The sequence below is a fragment of the Mustela lutreola genome, chromosome 13, assembly GCF_030435805.1.
Source record: "Mustela lutreola isolate mMusLut2 chromosome 13, mMusLut2.pri, whole genome shotgun sequence".
Taxonomy (NCBI): Eukaryota; Metazoa; Chordata; class Mammalia; order Carnivora; family Mustelidae; genus Mustela; species Mustela lutreola.
This window is the reverse complement of record NC_081302.1, coordinates 46,133,166-46,154,392: the sequence shown is the minus strand read 5'-3', so window position 1 is coordinate 46,154,392 and position 21,227 is coordinate 46,133,166.

The window sequence follows — 21,227 nt, the reverse complement described above, 5'->3', positions numbered from 1 at the left end:
TCAGGATCCCAAGGTCCTGGGATTGAGGCCCCCATCAGGCTTTTGCTTCTCCCTCTCCCTCTGCCTGCTGCTCCCCTGACTTGTGTGCTCTCTCTCTTTCTCAAATAAATAAATTTTTAAAAATCTTCTTAAAAATTAACAAATATATTAGAGAAGAACATTTTATAAAAAATCTATTGCTGCTCTTTGTGATTTGTTTTGGTGACAATGCAGAGATAAAAAGCAAAATATCAAAAAACATCTACACTAGCTAGTTTAAATTACTTTCTTAAAGCAGACTCTAAGAGTGATTTGGTTCCTAATCTGTGCTACCAAAAATGCACCCTCTGCCTGTGAGAGTTTTACTTTTTCTGTATTTAAATTCACACACCCACATTCCCTCTCATACACATACACACACACACATATACACACACACCCTACATATGAAGTATATGTGTAATAAGACTTTTCCAGATCTAATCATTGATAATACATTTCCAGTGGGAGGTGTCCTAGGCACATGTGATAGGCCTACAGGGAATGCTATAATAGCTTAAAATCCCCTAATTAGACTTTATGCCAACTGGTCTCATAAATCAAATGTTTGACAGACACCTTAGAGGACCCATCAAGTCCTCTTCATTAGCATGGTAAACAAAATTAATTTTTTAATGTACATATTGATTAAATTGTTTATCTCTCATTTTGACATCTTCCTGGGGTAAAAAAGTCAGAGGACATTGAATCTGATGTTGAACTGAGTGTGTAAGCATGTACTCAGTGAGTCAAACCCACACATGGAACTATCAGCAAGAACTCAGAGGAAGATCTGATAGATCTGATATGTCTGATATATATGCCTAGCTTGGTGTAGTAAAAACAAATAAACATTCAAGAAAATAAATTTTAAAAAATTAGTCTGGGCATCAAGGAATATAAAAATGTCAATTAGATTTGTGACCTCCTGTTTCCTCCGTTAAATATGGAATAATTTTGTATGTCAACAGGATAAACTATAAGAAAATTATTGTAAACAGAAGTTTTAAAAATCTGACTTATCCTCTTTATGACTAAAACACATTAGTATTTCTGGATAATGAAAAATTACTAGAATAAAATATAATGGTAGGAGAGTCACTTTTATAAAAAGCTCATTAAAGTTGACAACAAAAACACTGAGACCCCAATATGAAAATAAGCAAAGGACATGAACAAACAATACATGCCAACAGAGATAATTAGCAAGCACACATATGGGAAAATGGTTAGCCTTGTTAGCTATCAAAAAAAAAATACAAGCTAAAATAACACTGTGTTAATACCATATCATTTAGATGTGTAAAGGAAATTATATTCTGGTGAATCCTACCAAATGCTTAAAAAGAATAAACATCAATCTTTCATAAACTCTTCTAGAAAATAGAAGAGGCAGGAAGGCTTCCTAACTCCCTCTATGTGCTTCCATTATCCTGATACTAAAACCACATAAAAGCATCACAATAAAACTACAGACCAACATCGCTTATGAATATAAATGCAAAAGTCCTCAACAAGATCCTAGCAAACCAAATCCTGCAACATGTAAAAAAAATTATATGCCATGATCAAATAGGTTTTATTCCAGGAATGGATGAGTCTTCAACACATAAAAATCAATCTATGTAACAAACTACATTAATAGAATGAAGGGGGAAAAACACACATAATATTCTCAACAGACACAGAAAAAGCATTTGACAAAACCCAATACGCTTTCATGAGAAAAATGGCCAATAACCTAAAAATAGAAAGCAACTCCCTCAACTTGATAAAGACCATCTATAAAAACCTACAGTAACATAATACTCAATGGTGAAAGACTAGATGCATTCCCCTAAGATCAGGAACAAGACAAGAATGGTTGCTCTCACTACCTCCATTTGATATTGTACTAGAGGTTTGAAAAAAGCAAGGAAATGAAAAAGAAAAAAAAAGTAGAAAGGAAGAATTAAAATTATATGTATTGCACAGGACATCATCTTATATATAGGAAATCTAAAGGAATTCACAAAAAAAACAATCAAAACTTATATAAGTTTAGCAAGGTTGTAAGATATAAGGTCAATACCCAAAAATCAATTGTATTTCTATAATTTCTACAGACTATCAATGAACAATCTTTAAATGAAATTTAGCAAAGCAATCACATTTGTGATAGCATCAAAAGGAATAAAGTACTTAGGAATAAATTTAACATAATGTGTCTAAGACTTATACACAGAAACTCAGAAAACAATGTTGAAAAAAATGGAAAGATATTTAATGTTCATGTACTGGAAGATTTAATGCTGTCAACATGGCAACACATCCCAAATTAATCTGCAGATTTAACATAATACCTACCAAAACCTCAGCTGCTCTTTTTGGGGTAGATATTGATAATCTTATAAAATTCATATGGAAATCTAGGAAATTCTAGAATAGCCAAAACAATCTTGGTAAAGAATAAAGTTACAGGTTACACTCTTCTCAATTTCAAAATTCATTACAAAGACTCAGTAATCAAAACAGTGTGTACCTGGCATAGGATAGAAATATAGATCAATAGAATTCAATTAAGAATCCAAAAATAAACTCTTGTACTTAAGCCCAATTGATTTTCAAGAAGAATACTAGAACAACTGAATATCCACATAAAAGAATAAAGTTGGACACTGCTCCCCCAAAAAATTAACTCAAAATGGTCCATACATTTAAATATAAAAGCTAAGACTATAAAACTCTTAGAAGAAAACATAGGCATAAATCTTTATGACCTGGGATCAGGGAATGGTTTCTTAGATAATACAGCAAGAGCAAAAGTGACATAAAGATAAAATAAATAAACTGGTCTCCATCCAAATTAAAAACGTGTGCTTCAAAGGACACTATTAAGAAAGTGAAAAATAACCCATGGAATGGACAAAACCAGTTACATACCATATATGAACTCTTACAACATAACAACAACAAAAAAACCTAAATAACCCAATCAAAAATGACAAGGATTTGAATAGGTGTTTCTCCACAGAAAATTGGTAAGTGGCTAAGAAACACATGAAAAAAATACTCAATATCTTTAGTCATTCAGCAAATTAAAATTAAACCACAATAAGTTACCACTTCATATGCACTAGGATGTCTACAATAAAAAAAGATGGATAATAATGGGCATCAGTCAAGGTTGTGGAGAAATTGGAATTCTGAGACATTGCCTGTGGGAATATAAAACAATACAGATGTTCTCCAAAACAGTTTACCAGTTCCTCATCAAGTAAAACATAGAATTACCACAATGTAGCAATTATACTCCTAGTTATGTATCCAAGAGAATTTGAGATATAGTCACACAAAAATTTGTACACAAGTCCTCATAGTACCAATATTTATTATAGCCCCAGAGTGACAACGAGTCAGTTGTCCATCAACTGATGAATTAATAAAAATGAGCATTATAACATACAATGGCATATTATGCACCCATGAAGAGGAACAAAATACTGATTCATGCTACAACTGGAAGAACCTAAAAAATAGGTTCAGTGAAAGAAACCAGACACAAAAGATCACATGCTGTAGGGTTTTGGTTATAGGAAATGTCCAGAATAGGCAAATCCATAAAAGCATAAAGTAGACCAGTGGTTGCCAAGGGCTGAGAGGAGGGAAAAATGGGGAGTGACTACTAATAGGTGCGGGTTGTACATGAATATCTCCATAGAGCTGTTATTTAAAAAAAAAAAGAAATGATTTAATGTTGGCAAGACTGACGAAACTGGTATTATACAACATGAACAATATATAATAAAAATATTATACATTACTAACACCGGAGGAATTAGTACAATCCTTTTCTAAAACAAATTTGTCTATATTTTCAAGAACTGCATAAGTCTTCTCCCACAATAATCCTGTACCTAGAAAATTAGGCTATACTCAGTGTCAAAACAGTAAAAAAGTTGCATGCTTGAAGATCCTCTTTCCAAAAAAAGTGAAAACACATCAAACATTTTACAAAATGAGAATAGGGAGTTGAATAATAGTATGAAATATTTTTCGAATATTCTAAGATGACTTGTTAAGGAAAAATGTTATAGATATGAATGATTAGACATTTAAATTATTTATACATGTAGGAAAACCTGGACGAAGAAAAGGGACACAGGAAAAAAAAAAGTGTTTTGTTAGCATGCTGTAATCACTGGGATCCCATTCCTGTGTTTCTCCTATTAGTTTTGTGAGGAATATGAATCCACCACAATGTTCTCTGATGCTATGTTGTTGTTATATGTAAAACAATTTTTAGGGGCGCCTGGGTGGCTCAGTTGGTTAAGTGACTCTTGATTTGGGCTCAGGTCATGGTCTCAGGGTTGTGAGAGAAGGCTCTGCACTGGGCATGGAGCGTGCTTAAGATTCTCTCCTCTCTCTCTCTGTCCCTCTCTCCGTCCCTCTCTCCCTCTCTAAAAGAAAATAAAATAGGGATGCCTGGGTGGCTCAGTTGGTTAAAGAGCTGCCTTCGGCTCAGGTCATGATGCCAGCCAGCATCCTGGGATCAAGTCCCACATTGGGCTCCTTGCTCGGCAGGGAGCCTGCTTCTCCCTCTGCCTCTGCCTGCCATTCTGTCTGCCTGTGCGCTCTCTCTCTCTCTCTCTCTCTGACAAATAAATAAATAAAATCTTTTAAAAAAATAAAATAAAATGAAGTAAAATCCATTTTAAATATTTGAAGGAGGACTGAAGGAGGATTTCTGACTGTTCCTTTGGCTATGTCTTGCATATCCAGAAAGATGTATGGGTGATCCGGATGTTTAGATGATTCTGACCAGGAGAAAACACGAGGTGAGAAAACACAAGGTGATCATAGAGACACTGGAGAACCAAACCGAGGGCCGCAAGGAAGATGGGGAACCCACCTTCTCTGCATAGCAGCCTGGCTGGGGTCTCCCTGAAGGAGCAGTCACGCTGGGAGTGAGCCAGGAACAGAGGTTGGGACTATAGACTATGCAGCCTGAAAAGGAAATTTGTAATTACAGGAATGATGAGCTCAAGAGCGCACTTTATATGTATTGGAGACTGAAGCATGTCACTAGTTCTTTAAAAAACTTTTCTAAAAAATAGAGGTATACTTTTATAATTTAAAAAAATTAAAGCATGCTATGTATACATTTATACATAGTAAATGTATACTTGTATATACAAATGAGTGTAGTATACATTATATATAAATATTTTAAGTGTGTGTTCATACATCAATCTATACTTCATATATAGTTAAGTACACAAATCCTAAGTCTGTAAGTGGGTGAGTATTTCTATAAGTATACATTACTTTGTCACCACCCAGATCAAGACAGCTCTCCTGAGAGCCCTGTCCACAGCCACCACTATCTGACCTGTATCACCATAGATTAGGTTTGTTATTCATACTTGATAAGCATGGAATTATTCAGCATGTATTCTTTCATGTCCCCTCTCTTGCTCACCATTATATCTGGGAGATTCATCCATGATGTGCATGTAACAAGGATCCTGTCTTTTTCATTGCTTTGTAGAATTGTCACTGGACTTAAAATTTCTGTAATCTGCCTCCTGCAGAACATGGAAAGGCTAGAGAATTTCCTTTTATTTATATTTTCCTCTGATGTTAAACAAATGCATGATTAAAGAAACTATCTTAAGAGGAGAAAGTTGAGGGGCGCCTGGGTGGCTCAGTGGGTTAAGCCTCTGCCTTCGGCTCAGGTCGTGATCTCAGGATCCTGAGATCAAGCCCTGCATTGGGCTCTCTGCTCAGCGGGGAGCCTGCTTCCCTCTCTCTCTGCCAGCCTCTCTGCCTACTTGTGATCTCTCTCTTTCTGTCAAATAAATAAAAATCTTAAAAAAAAAAAAAAAAAAGAGGAGAAAGTTGAAATAATAATAATTTAAAAATTCCCTTAAATGCAGTTCGTCCCGATAGGGGGTCAGATCAGTCAGCTGGAGACCTGGTACTTCTGAATAAATAAAATGGCCAGATATTTTGGGAAATCTGTAGCTGTGTGTGGTGATCCTGTGCAGAGAGTAGGCGGAGCCCGCCAAAATGGTACACAAGGGAAATTTGTAAGTCCGGAAGTGTTTGCAGGAAACACAGGGTGATCACACATGCCTTTGGGTATGAGGCCCATGCAGCCTGATTCCAGCAGTCTTGTTCTGCCCTATCATAAAGCCATCTTCTTGTTTCAGGCATAAGATCAGATTAGGTTTTGTGGGAGTGACCTCAGGCTTATAAACCTTGGGCTTCTAGACAATAGCAGACAGGCTTTGGTCAGGAAAGGAGAAGAAATTCCTGAATTGCAAACATTGAGAGCGTTCACAGCTTGTTCTAGGACGACACCCAAAGTTAGATTATGTTAAATAATAATGGTCATGGTAGTAATAATTTTAGTACTATAAGTCTGTTCTTATTGAATGAGGACATTGGGGCAGGTGTTTACTATGTGCACAGCTGGTGACCTTCTCAGTAGTTTCTCTCCCCCTTGGCACTGCCTTTCCTTCTCAGAGGTGTATTGAATCCTGTTTCCTAGAAAGGTAAGGTAATTACTAACTTGTGAATCTATAGAAAGTGGCAGGTAAGCTGGCTGGCTGCGTGCCAATCCAGCTTTCTATTGACAGGGGAAAAAATTCTGTTTTTCATAACTAAACATATTAAAATGTATAGGACATATTTTAAACAGTTAAATAGTTTCACTTTCTCCATAATGAAGGTAAAACAAAATTATGTTCTAGCATAAGTTTGCGCTGTTACGAAGATCTGTATGACCTTGGGGAAATTACTTCTTGGAATCTGAGTTTCCTCAACTGTAAAACTATGAGCTTAAATTAAGCGATCTTTAAAGTGCATTTTTAAATGCTAATATAATATATTTCGAATTCAAGTCATGAGAGAATCTTAAAAAAAAAAAAAATTCCCCTTTGATGTTAGGCTTAGCCTGACATTAGTATTGACCCCAAGAACCAAACATTTGATTCAGAATGCCTTAGAATTATATTCTGCTTAAGTTTGGGTGCTATAGCTGGAGATCACAATGCATCAGATCGGAGTTGCAGGTGAGCACCAGGAGGGAAAGTTACAATTGCTTCTTGAAAAACAGGGATGAAACCTTGATCAAAGAGTGGTCTTTTTGGTTTAGATAGAGAAAGTACCAAATGTCAGATAACATTAGATTAATTTGAGATCCTGAGAACATTTAGGTCAGGCTAACAAATTTATCTTTATTTGAGCTCTTAGCAACCTGTGTGCCAGGTGTTTATTACTCTTGGACAAGCACCTTCTGTTTATCTGGAAAGAGGACATTGAGACATGAGTCTCCATTACATAGGTGTGACATTAAGTGTTAGGACGTTGGCATGCCAAAGCCATGTTGTAAGGAACCACGCTTTATGAGGAAGAAATGTTCATGATTAGTAATTTCTTAGACAACTCATAGGTTAGATTTGTGCTTCAATTATCCCCGATCATAAGATGATCACCAGAGGAAATGTGTGGTTATCCTCCATTATGCTTACTCAGGCAAATTATTCCTGAAGACCATCCCTCCTTTTTGGTGCCCAATATGCTACCACTCCCACTGTCAAGTGCTGATGCAAGGCATGGAAATTCCATTTTTCTTTTCTTTTACAGAAAACACAAAGATCCTCCCATGCATTCTTCCAGGCTATTGTCATACAGCATGATTTATGTATTTCTTATATGTTTCTTTCCTTTTAAATCTGGAAGTATATTCTTTTGTTTTATTGGGCTATTTATTCTCTTGACATCCTTGGATGTGAGTTAATGGAACCATGATAAAAGGATAGAAAAGTAGAACAAACAAGTCTGATGGTATAGATTCAGGACTGCCTGACAGATTAGGGATGGCAAGGATAGGAACAAAAGATAAAATCATCTGATTCATGTGCACTGGGATGGCCCAAATAAGCCAGTGCTTGAAGGTTTTGCTATGCTTTGACTCCGAAAAATAAATGCAGGAAAAACTAGGTTATGATCATAAGGACTGAGAAAAGATGTTTGTTTTCCTTGAAAACATCAATTTTGAGAATGAAAATGTAAGTGCTTAGTCAAAGAGCTTAACACAATACTTTGCACTAAATGACCATTTAATAGATACCTGTTAAATAAAGTCAAGGAAAGAAGTTGGTGGATGTGAGGATGAGGGGATAGAGTGAGCAAACATCTACTATTTTGTCTACCCAGAAGATCACCCACCCCCTTTCTGGCCATGGCCCATCTATGGGCCTGAGACTGGAAGCTCCCACTGCCCTACAGATTCTACTGGTCATGATCCAATCTGAAATAATCCCAGTGCCTTCCCTCAATTGTTATTGGTCCAGAAAAGCACATTTAACACCAGCCAGCGGAACCAACTGGGCGTGGTGGTGGGGACCTCCACTAGGATTTTTCCCCAAAGTAGAACCATGGAAAATCATGATGAAGCTGGAATAACAGAAGCATGAAAGCTGCTAGTGGTTACTATTACATACCCAGGAGGAAAGAAGTCTGATATGGCAATCCATAGATAAAGACAAGAAAGGGAGAAGAGTTCTGACCACATTTGTCTCTGATTCCAGCTATCCCCAAGGTCCAGTTTTTTCCCTCTCCTTTGTGAGATTTGATCACTTGAGCCAACACTGCCCCTTGACCTAAGCTCAAAGATTCCAGACTAGTACAAGGAATAACTAGAATAGCAGTAGAACTGGGCTGATTTGGGAATAATTTAGACTCTAAACCATGGAAGGTCTAGGATCATGTCTTTCATCTTGATAATCGAAGTACCCAAAGTAGTGCTTGGTACCTGGTTGGCAGTCAATCAAGTAATTTTACTCAGTTTCCAGGAAATATGCTAGGTGCTGAGAATAAAATAGTGAGTAATATAAATGCTGTCCTTGCCCATAAGAAGCTTTCGGTGAAGTGGGAAGTACACACAAAATAACTGGTGATGAAAAAAAAAAAAGTGATGCTTTTTCATAGGGAAGGACTTTAATTAAGGTTATTGGATGACAAGTAAATAGCCTAGCTAATCTAAGTTAAAAAGGGAATTACTAGGTAATGGACTATTTCACAGAACACAAAGGGTGGAATGCAGCCCCCACCTTAGGGAGAACAGAATCAAGGAGCTGGAGGGCCAATGCCTCCCCAAGAAGTGTTCTCTTTCTCTGCTGTCTACTTCTCTTGGTTTTTTCCTAAAGATTGATTTTTTTTTTTTTTTTTTTTTTTTGTTCACCAATCAGTGCTATTATAAAAGTGGTCACAACTTCCAAGGACAAACCTATCTGAAGAAGATCATTACATTGACCAGAGTTCCCCTGAGGGAGAATATCTAGCTTGGAAGTAATACTTTGATAAGTTGATTGGCTTAGGGGGTCAGCCCTCAGGGCACGCTCAAATTGCAAAAGATGATTACTCTAAACTACTGTGTAGGCTCAAGGAGAAGAAAAGTGTGACTCAGGAAAGAAAGTTAAGAAGGAGAGGGAGGGAGGAGTCTGAATGACCCATCTCCCTTTCACCAAACTTACTGTATAAACTACAAAAATTATAAGATAATCCCGATGACCAGAAATTGTCATGGAAACTAGTGAAAGAGCTGAATTCTGTCTGTGTTGGAGCAAAACACAACAGACTATGACGAGGCCGGGAACAAGGGCTTGGCTGTCCTTGGGGGGTTCAGGTTGTACAAAATGACTGTTGAGTCTACACTTACAGGGGCTATTAAGGGGACTCTTGTGAACTGGTCAAATGTTCTAGAAAGTATTCAACACAGGGAAGAAATGAGAATTAAGGGAATGTATAAGGGCAATGACTAATTCATGCCGAATATTTTTTGAATGAAAGAATGAATAAATGAGACTTCCTTTTAGCATGAGCTGTGATTTACACAGAAAGAAGCCAAAATCAGGAGGCTTTTGAAGCATTAGTACATGTAGGAGTTAACTTGCTCTCTCTAGTCACTGTTCCTTGCATCATTTCTGTTTTCCTTCCCATTCCCACTTCTTTATGCCATACAGTACTTTCCCTGTGAGTCTCCAAATTAAAAAAAATCCTATCCTCCTCATCTTTCTCCTTTCCCTTTAAACATAGTTAAACCATAGTGATGTACAGATGCTCACTGGATGACTCAGCACTTGACTTACGTGAACTTGACCTCATACAAATAAACGATTACCTGAGGCACTTAATGCAGTTTTAGAAATGTAGAAAATTTCACATTGTGTAGGGAAACAAAAAGAAGTCTAGTGCATAAATGAATGCTCAGAAGCAAGGCTCAAAATAGGATCTACTGGAAGGAGAACAATTATTCTCCATTTTCCAAGGTCTCTCCATCCCTGCATGGGTCTCTGGGGCTGGGATACTTGCCTATCACTTTCTTTGACTCTACTCCTGTATGCAGTTCAGTGCTCAGAGCCTGGGGTCCCACAGCCTGGATTTGCAGCCTTTTCCCACCATTTACGAGCTAAGTGACTTTGGGTAAGTCTTGACTTCACAGTCTACAAAGTAGGAATAATAAGGTGTCGTTAACCAAAAGAAATCAGATTATCTCCGCACAGCTCCCACCTGGAGTGAATATATCTGCCAGTAAAAGGAAAACCTGATGTTGCTCATATCAAGGACAGGCTTCCTGTTCTCCTGGCCTCCATGCTAGTGCTTTCTGTTGGGTCCCCAATGTTGGGTCCATGGTCAAAGGAGCGAGATGATACAAAGCGAAGGTCAAGCAAAGCTTTATTTCTCACCAAGCATCAAGAATCAAATTGACCGTCAAACAGACTGGTCAGGCCACCCCTTACAGAGAGGGCCACCCCTCCCTGCCTCACAGACTAACTGTTATAGAGCAAAGGCCATGTGGTTGAGCCTGGCCACACACAGGTGGCCAATGAGATTGCAATACACAGAGAAAGCTACACAGTCGTGCTAGGTCACACATAGGTGGCCAATTGAACTACAATTCACCCCATAGAAGCTATTTGAACTAGCCTATCACCTTAGAATGGGTGCCCAAAAGGCACCCCAAGGGCGGGGCCCACACTCCTTGGTAGCTAGGAGACAGTATGCACCCCCACTGATTGGATATCTCCACCTGACCCTTGTATTTGGGTTTTGTTACCTGGGACTGATTTCCTGGACTTGCTTTTAAATAAGTTCCCCTTGGGCGGGGGGGGGGGGGGGGGGGGGAGGGGGGAGGGTCAGTTTAAGTTTTACTGCATAAACAACAAAATGGCTGTTCAACCCAGGTGGGGCCGCTCTGGCTAAATAGGCCCTTACACTTTTCAGCTTTCAAGTTATGAAAGAACAGAGAGAACAACCCTACAAACCGGAAACATCAGCAGCAGAAAATGTGGTGCTGTAGGGCTTCAGATCTAAGCGACTCTTTTCTGGTTTTTTTTTTCTTTTTTTTTTTTTTGTGAGTGAATTGGACTGATCTGAGTTAATACAGTGATGAAGTGAGCTTGATGTTCCAGATGTTTTTCCAGATGTTTGGCAGCACTCTCGTCTTTCCTGATGGCTGTCTTTCATGTGTAGGTTCTCCTAGATTACTAAATGTGGAAGGTGGGGGAACTCTTCAAGCCCATTTGAAGAAAGAGAAGAGAGGAGAGAAATATTCAAACACTGTAACCTCAATATTCTCCCTATAAAAAGAAACTTTTGCAGAAACTCAGGTCAGATGTCTTTAAGCTACGGTGCAGTGGAAGAAAACATTCTCCAGCTCTCGTTGAATGGAGAACTTATCAGGCTGCATTTAAAAAAAATCTCCTTTTGTGGAACTAGTAAGAGTCTTGGGAACCATGTTCATATCCATAATAATGAAGACAGATAAGGGTGCCTGACTCAGATTCTGCCCATCAAAACAAACCGTCCAAGCACCGTGTGAAAAGCTTTGATAAGGCCCCCGTGTAGACAGTTCATGCAGTCCATTTGTCATTGAATATGGTTTCATCCTCAGCACAACATTTTTAAACAGCTTGATTCAAAAAAAAAAAAAAAAATCAATAGTCCTTGAGTACGAATGGTATCAGGACAACAATCTTCAATTTAATATTAAGGGCTTTATTCACATCTCTCTTAGCTTTAAACCAACTGGCCTGTATCATAGTCTCAATTCCAACAGTGATTTTCCAATGCTTCTGGATTAATTCTTTCTCACTTTTGTCATGCAGCACAGGTAGAGCCTCTTTGCTCTCTTACTGGTGGTTTTCAGACTTGACTTCTGAGTATTGAAAACTCTTTTATCAAATAGACTCTTACTCAGAACTCAACAGCAGAGTGGAACTGCTCAGCAAGGATCTCCTATCAGGAAGATCTTTGGAAAACCACTGCCCTATAGCAAAAGTGCCTTGTTTGATGGGCAGAGTTCACAGCCAGAACAGAGAAGCCATCAAAATGTGACTTGCTCAGAGAATGGGAATTCATTAAGTAGCACATATATAGAACCTATAGCATATAAATAGAACCTAATAATGTGTAGTAACTACATTTATGAAAACGTTGCATTACAATATTATGCCTCACTATGCTTCACTAGAAATAGAAGAGGGGATGGTTTTAGGACTGTATTTTCAAGTCTGCATTTCCTACTTTCCTCCAGGTGTAATGAGCTAGAGCTCTGGAGCAACACAGGATCAGTTGGCGTCTCTCCCAAATGACTCTCCTCCTAATAAATAGAATTTGCACAGCCCATGTTTGGAATATGGCCCATTCAGAAGTGCCTATAGCATAAGTAGTACAAAGACCATCTCCTGAGTTGCTCTGACTTGGACATAAGACAGGGGAAGATGGAACTTTTCTTCCTATCCAAGTGCCCAGTCTTATTTTGTGAAAGAAAGAAAGAAAGAAAGAAAGAAAGAAAGAAAGAAAGAGAGGGAGGGAAGGGGGGAAGGGGGGAAGGAGGAAGGAGAAGAAAAGGAAAGGAAAGGAAAGGAAAAAGAAAAGAGAAGAGGCTTGATCCTAGAAACATTGCTCTACAAATATTAACCCCCTGTATTATCTTAAGAAGACTCGCCATCTTTACGATAAGCCTTCACTTTCCAACTCCAGAATGAGATCTTTGGTTTTTATAAACTAAGAGAAGAAAAACCTTCTAGTTCCTAAAGAAAACTACCCAGAAGAGAAGTGGAATGAGGCAGATCCAGGAGCATGGCCCTGCTGGTATAGCACAAAACTAGATGTGTCCAAGCATCGTGAGTTTCTCAGAGGACAAGACAGTCACATGATATATTTTACTCTTGCATTGAAAGTTTCTTTTCCTGAGTCTTCCAGTTTCTCCAACACAGGCAGCCACCATCCCTCAAACTGCTGCTAGTCCTTTGCATGAGGAATTTTACGCTTCGGGTCTGTCTCCTCATAACCCATTCCTTTTCACTCAAGTCAGGAAAGGGCAGTGATGTCCCAGGGCTGGAAATCACAGGCTCTTTAGAGCTGATCGTTAAGTTTTCAGGAATTGTGCAAGCTACTGTTAAAAATTAAATTGTGTAAACTTAGAACTACGTAAAATTGGTTGCAGAAAAGAGTAGCAGATGTTCAAAACTCACCCCTTCCTCGTTATTTTACAAATACTTCTACCGTGATACATCCCTTGTATCTGTATGGTGGAAATATCATACAATAGTGTGCAAGGATATTTCATATCCTGCCATGTCAGGTTGGCAGCTTGAAACTAGTCATAGATTTATAACATTGAACTTGGAAAACACAAAAAAAATTGGGGCTTTATTTTCTGGAGAGCTGGTTTTTAAATGTTTACGATCACACCACTGGCAAGGAACATATGAATAGATACCTACTCCTTTGCCGATACCTGACAAAACAATTACTTCCGTTTACATGACTGGCTAGTGGGACATTTTGCCGTCAACTAGCTATTTTTATAATGCTGTGAACTCTGATACACACAAGTGGATTCCCTCATTCTCTCTTTATCACCAGTGAAAATTGTAAGTCAGTAGCAATAAAGAATTAGGTTAGGTTTAAACAAGAAATAAAAACTATGCCAATCAACTGTGTGGGTAGCACTTTATACTGTTAGAAAAGGAGTAAAGATATGAAACTCATAAATCTATTGCATGAATATATGAGACAGAGATGGAGAAAAAGCCATCACAAGAGGAAGGGCATAAACTGTGCTATGTGGAAGGAAAGAAATGTACCAAAATAAGGAAATGTACTGCATGGGTTCATAATTGCGTAATAATGAAGCTCATTATCTAGAGTCTGATATTTTTGCTGGGCAGTAAACAGTTTGTTACTGGTAGAAAGAAGACTTTACTGAAGATATAGGAGTCAGATCACAGAAGAATGACTGAGGGAATGCTTAATGGCTCTCATATACACTCACATTCAAAGCCAGGCCAATTTGTCAGGGGAGGGGGGGTCTCTTGAGCTTGTGGGTGTCTTGCTGCATAGTGTCCATCCACAAGTCACTGAGCATTTCTCCCTTCTTGGACTCCAGGCCTGACACCCCTAAGCCTCAGTGTCCATCCCTGCCTACGTCCTATACGCCCGGTCCCAAGTGCTTGTTCTAGCATAGCCTCTTCCCTGGATGAATCCTAACAACATTTTCCTTGGTGGATAAGGTATATGACTGTATGAAATGGGCACTGGGAGGAAGCAAATGGGGCACTTGCTTCTGGTGCAAAGTTTAAGGGACACCAAAAACCTTTATAATCAAGATAAATAATATTTTTAAATTAAATTAAAAATTTTAATGTTTAAACAATCAAAATTCATGCAAAGAACCCACAATTTTTAGAATATTCAATTTTAAAATAATGACAGGATCATAATTTCGTAAAAAGGGTGGATGTTCTCACTCGTAAACCAGTCTTCCAAGTGGAATCTCTTGTTCTCATTCTCTCTTGGCTCCTGTGAGAGTTTGCTCCATTTAGCCATTTCCTCTCCCCTAGATTTTCAGCTTCCTCTGAAAGAAGTCTTCTCCCAAGAAGCTCAAGTTGCCTGGATTCCCTCCTAGTTAACACCTCCCTCACATTTTCCTCTTACACTAGAGCTTCTTGAAAAAAATAACTCATGTTCAATGTCATTATGTTCTCCCTTCCCTTGTGGCATTTCTTCAGGAAACAATGCTGACTATTCCTGTCTTCTTGAGGAATCTCTTCTTCTTTGACTTCTTTGATACCACACTTATATCATTTCTCCTGTTTCTCAGCATTCCTTCTCAGTCTTGTTCCCAGGTTCATTTATTTCTTTCCTTTCTTCCAATGTTGGTAATCCTAAGGTGCTGACCTCAGTCATCTTCCCCTCATCCCCAACTTCCTGGTGACCACATCCATCCCCATGATATTTTTGTCATAAATAAGTACACGACTCTCTTTTCCAGCTCCAAAGATCTCTGAGCTACAATTTCTTATATAACCTGTTCACTAAACATCTCCTCTTGGCCATCCCCTAGACACCTCAAACTCAATATATCCAATTTGAAATAATTTGACATCTCCCCAGTTTGTATTCCCTGTATTAAATATTTGGTTGGATGGCACGGGGAATCAAATAAGGAAGCCTGGAGTCATTTTTTTTAAAAAAACAAATCTGAGAAATAATGGACCTATTATATTAGTTTTTAGGTATGCAACATAATGATTTGATATATGTATTAAAATTGATCACCACAATAAGCTTAATAAACATCCATCACCATACATGGTTATAAATCTGTGTTTTCTCACGATGAGAACTTTTAAGAACTAATCCCTTAGTAACTTTCAACTATACAACACAAGATTAACTATAGTCACTATGTTGTATATTATATTCAAAAACTTCTTTATAACCCAAAGTCTGTACATTTGAACGTCTTTACCCATTTCACCCTCACTTACCACCACTTCCAGCAACCCCCAGTCCATTCTCAGTATCTATGATCTCAGTTTTTTTTGATTCTACATATAAGTGAAATCATAAGGTATTTGTCTTTCTCTGTCTGACTTATTTTACCTAGCATAATGTCCCTAAGGTCCATCCATGTTGTTGCAAATGGCAGGATTTTCCCTTTTCTATGGCTATTCCATATTCCAGTGTGTGAGTGTGTGTGTGTGTGTGTGTGTGTGTGTGTGTGTGTGATAGTTTTATCTATTGATCAGTGGACACTTATCGGTTTTCCCTCTCCTCAGTGGTCTGGGGCTCTTCAGTCCTATATGTTCCCAGGGATGCCTCCGCCATAAAATGGAGCTGTCAGTGGAGGCCCCAGAACTCCTTTCAATATCTGCTCACAGAACCTTTAGGACACCTGCTCTCTTGAAAAGACCTCCCCCGATGCTTTCTGCCCAAGATCCTCCCATCATAATATTCCTCTCTGTCTTCCTCTGCTGCCCCTCTCCCCTGTACTCTCTCTGTGCCACAAATCCTAGCCTTCCTGTTTCTCACTGGACCTTTCTTCTCTCATATACTCACATGCCTCCCCACCTTCCCTCATTCGGCTGTCTGCTGATAGAAAACTCTACTAGAGAGGCCCTCCCCGACCACCTCACATAAGAACAGTAACCACTGCCCTCCTATCCTGCAGTGCTCCGGTGCTGCTGCTCCCTTTCTCTTCACCGCACTTACCCACGCCTGACTTATCCATATTTATCTGTTTCTTCTCCCTTCCCTGTTAGAATATAAATTTCTTGATGGTAGAGTCTGTTGTATTAACTCTATGTCTTCACCACCTAGAACAGTATTTGGCATTTAGATGCACAATAAATACTTGTTAGGTGAATGAATGATGGATTCCTGTCACATCTACTTGAACATTTATTGTCTTTCTTAGTTCTCTCTTATGCATATTCAATAAATATGTACTCAGCCCCTCCTGTAAGCCCTGCATAGTGCTGGCTGCTCCCCAATCTCTTGCTTTCCAGGTGTCATGGTCTCCAGCCTGGGCTCTTGCAATGGTCCTTTAACCGGTTTCCCTGCTTGCAGTCAGGTCTCTATTTGTTCTTCCTGCCGCAGCTGAATGATCTTTCCAACTTGGCTCAAATTGATAGGTTCTTGGTGAAGCTCTTCTCAATAATTTTGGTGGAATTACTGGACCTTCCTTGTGCTTTAGTGTATCTTGTACAGATGGTTATCATAGTACATACAGTGTGACACTTCACTGCAAACATTCATACATGTGTCCTGCTCTATTTGACTCCAAACCCAGTGAGGTCAGATACTATCATTTATTTGCCTCTGAGACTTATTCTTCTCCTATGTAACACAGTGCCAGGGCTGTCATGAATGCTTGGTAAAAATTTGTTGAATAAATGAAGTAGTAGTACATTCAGTGAATTATCTGTCTTTATGCCAAAGGTTTCAAGCACTTATACACACATCATAGTATGTTTTTCTAACTTACAAAATTACATGACCACACATCTCTATATAACAGGTAAAAAAACAGGTAGTATTATCTCTCTCTAACAGAAGAAGAATTGGATTTATATCTGTTTCCTACAGAAAAATTGGATTTATATCTGTTTCCTAAGATTAGTTTGTACCCAAAGCTGGATTGATAGTGTCAACTCCAGTGTGCAGATTATTATTAGATGCGAAAGGATTAGTAAAGCAAAGTAGAAAATGTTCTCTGCCTTTAAGGATCATACTAACTCTGAAGGAGAAGACAATACACATAAAAAATACAGGTTCATCAAACACTTTAACCAACCTAAAAAGGGACCACCCAAATACTAAAGCAGAAAAAAGGAAAATGCTGAAGGGCCCGGCTGAACTTCTTCCGTGGTAGGTCAGTATCTTTATGCAGATGACAGCTGCTCTACCTAGAGTGCTGTACTCCAAGGAGGAGATGAGTCACCTCTTCCAAGCCTGCAGTGTTCTCTCATGGCCAGCTCTCCAGGCTGTGCACAGAATCACAGAGTTCAAGTCTGAGCAGCACTTCCATCACTTACCTGGAGGGAAGATGAAGCAGGTGGCAGAATACATAGGGAAATGATGGATTCCTAGTGACTGCTCTAGGTTCACTATAACCAGCAAGACAATAGGTAGAAGGTACCATTTTGAAGGAGGCTGCTAAAAAGAACTAAGATGATGTTTCTAAAGCTAAATCAAAACTCTACCAGCTATTTAACCTCAAAATTGTGAACTCTGATTTTCTGGAAGAGGACTGTGTTAAAAAAAAAAATGGGGTAGGAAAAGAAGTCAACATTTACAGATACTTTCCATGTGTTTTGAACTGTTGTTTTGAATCCTCTGTCTCAATGCATCCTTACAATAATATTGCAAGACAAATACTACTGGCTCTATCTGTATAGATGAAGATATTGTGGGAAAGAAAGGCTCACGTAAAAATAGCAATTATTTGGGGCGCCTGGGTGGCTCAGTGGGTTAAGCCACTGCCTGCGGTTCAGGTCATGATCTCAGGGTCTTGGGGTCAAACCCCGCATCAGGCTCTCTGCTCAGAAGGGAGCCTGCTTCCTCCCACCCCCTGCTCTGTCAAATAAATAAAATCTTTAAAAGAAAATAGTAATTATTTGCTTCCATTAGCATGAACTCATGGAATTTTATTTTATTCTATAGGCTATAATCTATTAATCTCATTATGTATCTTGTGGCTTTTCCCAGCTTTGACCATGGGAGTGCCTTCAACTGAAGGCTTGTGTCCTGTTCCCATGGCCCCGTCAGTTTTCTGAGCATTCCTGGCACCACAAGATACTTCAGACACGCTTTGTTTATTTTTCTTGCCTCATCTCTGGAATCAGCTAGGGAGCCCTGGCTCCTTTTATTGAAGAATCATGTGCCAGTTGGGCTCACTGAGGTGTCACTGTTCCTGGGCTCTTGCAGAGAAAAGAGAAAAGAACTTTGTGCATGTGTATTTTTATATACATTCCATACACAGTCATCTCTATCTTTTTCTCTATCTCTAAATATATTAAAGACCATGAGCTCATACTGAGATCTCTGATTCCGAACCTTCACCTCACAGTTCATTCGACTCTGCCTCATTCCTTTCTCCAGCAGTGAAAAACTAGTCATTGATTATCCAGGGTATATTCATTTATTTGCTTCATTCTGGAATACACACAGTTATTGAATTGCTAACCCACACCCCAGTGAAAAACAAATTTAGTATCTAACAACCCAGTGTTTTTTTTTTTTTTTCCTTTAGCCTTACAATATAGAGTTCAAAGACTATTTTCCAAATTTGTTGTTGTGTGTATTTTGAGTTTCCTCTGCTTCCTGATTTAACTATTTATTGAGTATGGCGAACATTAAGCATGGAACTACCATGATTCCCAGAGTCAGAACCATATATATATGAATATGTATATGCAAACCTACTCAGAGACGTGTCCCTCCCCTCAGCCCTTATACCTGCTGGCATTCTGTCCACCCAGTCCCTTCCTATTTCCTTTAGGTGACCAGTCTTCTTAATTCTGGTGTATCCTTCTTATGTTTCTGTTTGTATGAGTACATATACATATATTTTCCCATGCTGTATTATATATATTATGATATTCTCTTGCACTTGGATGTTTCACTTAAAAGAATATCCTGAAATTAATCCATATGAGTTAATAAAGATCTTCCTCACTTTTTTTTTTTTTTTTAAATAGCCTCATGGTACTTTACTGTGTGCATATACCCTCCACACAGTCTTTGATTCATGGGCACTTAGATTGTTTCAAAGACATTGCAGTTATAAATAATGCTGAAATAACTGTGTGCAAGTACTTCTTCATATTGTTAAAGATAGATCATCAGGATAAATTCCTAGAAGTGGGTTGTAATTTTGCTAGATAATGCCAAATTATCCCCCCACTGGTTGTACTAGTTTACATTCTCCCAGAGGTTATATGAGAGCGCCTGTTGCCCCACAGAATGGCCAACAGAATATATTCTTATACTTTTTAACCCCACCAGTTCCATAGGTTACAACTTATATCTCAATGTTGTCTTAATTTGAATTTCTCTAATTATGAGAAACATATTATTGAACATATTTTCATATACCATGGACCATTTTTATATCTTTTGGGGGAATTGCTATTTGTATCTTTTCCCATTTTTCTATGAAGTTCTTTGTTTTTTGTCCCTCAACTTGCAAAGGGGCTATTTAGACATCTTTTTATAGATGGGTCATTTGAAAATCTGTATACATTCTACTGCTTACCTGATAAATGTCATTTACCTTATAGAGCTTCCTTGGGTGTACATATCCCATGTTTGTTTGTTTTTTTTTTCACCAGAAGAAATTTAGGGCACTTCACATATTTTATTGTAGTTAATGCTGTTTGCATTGTATAAGCATACATTTTTATCACAATGTGGCTAAGTGACCCAGCAGAACCAAAGAAACAAATTCATGCGAGAACTCCTTCATGCAATCCCTTCATGAAATATTTACTTAGAACAAACAAGCATTTTTTAAAAAAGAAAGTATATCAACTTGGCCATTCTATGACTCTGACACTCATTCTTCTAAAAAGTAGGAGAGGGCCTCTTAAGTCATTGCAATCAAGGTAATAAACAAGTAGAAAGAGTGAAACAAAGGAAAAAAGTACTAAAATGGAGATTTAATCAGATTAAACAGCTTCACTAAGATTGCATACCTAGTCAAAGACTGAGCTGTGTAATTTCTGATTTCTATTTAAAGAGTTTCATTTAATATTCTTGTGAGTTCTATGAAAGAACAAATAAAGAATTTATTAAACTTCGCAGATGGTACTAAGTGAGGTGTTTTCAACAGAGGGAAGAATAGAAACACAGCACATATGGAACTAACAAGGTTCCAAATGTGTGGGTAGATGATCATGACATGTGATTCATCTTGGGAAAACACCTACTGATACTCATTGCAGGGGAAAAACATTGGTATTGCAAGTCAAAAGAAATCCAAGAGGATAAAATTCCACAGGGCTTGGGGGGTGATAAATAGGCCTGTTAATAACGAATACAATAAAATCATAGATATTTGATCCAAAGAAGCTTGAGAAACAAATGAATAATAACAATCAATTGCATTAAGGAGCATTCCTCTGCCACACAGGAGCTCACAAGTCAGGTTGACCTGGTCAAATTTAGTCCATTAATGTGTTTTGTTGGAGCCATGATAAATTAAAAAATATATATATATATATATATATGTATATATACATATATACATATATATATATATATACACATATAAAAAATCTGAGTTTGAATGCATTTAGGTCCTATTACTCATTCCCTCTTGTTTTATATGTGACAGAATTTTACTCATCTCCTTTCCTCCTTGT